Raw genomic sequence first — 285 nt, forward strand, 5'->3', positions numbered from 1 at the left:
AGGGTCCCGCCGTTCTTCCTCTGTAGATGTCACGACGGCGGTGCTCAAGACGCTGTGTGTGACGCGCGACATGGCCACTATGGCAGCCACCACGATCGCATCGCAGGTCTATATAACATACAAATAGGCGGAATTTCCTTTAATTGGTTATATCTATCATCAATCCCAAAGTTCTAATGCGTTTTGCATAATCGCAGCCTGAGTGGCTAACAGCCTGTTTTTTCTAAGGTAGAGGTTCTCAAAGTGGGATCGCGAAATAATTTGAGGGGTCGCGAGATCCTGTAA

Source organism: Penaeus monodon, chromosome 28 (genome assembly GCF_015228065.2).
Source record: "Penaeus monodon isolate SGIC_2016 chromosome 28, NSTDA_Pmon_1, whole genome shotgun sequence".
NCBI classification, from domain to species: Eukaryota; Metazoa; Arthropoda; class Malacostraca; order Decapoda; family Penaeidae; genus Penaeus; species Penaeus monodon.